Genomic DNA, 212 nt, shown 5'->3' on the forward strand with positions numbered 1-212 from the left:
TATTTGGTTTAAGAATGATTTTAGGTAAATAATTTAAGGGTGATTTAGAAAACATTCTTTAGAATTGACATGCAGTTGAGGCTATGTCTACGGCCTTTTATGTGCACATTTTGTTGCAGATTTATGCTATTTTAAGAGAAATCATTGTTTAGTGGGCTTTCATTAGACTGTTTAGACAATTCTGAAGAAGCATTAGAAAAATGTGTGTGCGT

The 212-nt window shown here is 31.6% G+C and overlaps 1 protein-coding gene across 1 annotated transcript in view; it reads right to left on the minus strand.

Annotated features, from left to right (window-relative positions):
- Window positions 1–212, minus strand: part of LOC119594865 (ionotropic receptor 93a-like) — a 36,843-nt gene that overhangs the window by 21,384 nt on the left and 15,247 nt on the right.

This window comes from Penaeus monodon, chromosome 34 (assembly GCF_015228065.2).
Source record: "Penaeus monodon isolate SGIC_2016 chromosome 34, NSTDA_Pmon_1, whole genome shotgun sequence".
Classification (NCBI taxonomy): domain Eukaryota; kingdom Metazoa; phylum Arthropoda; class Malacostraca; order Decapoda; family Penaeidae; genus Penaeus; species Penaeus monodon.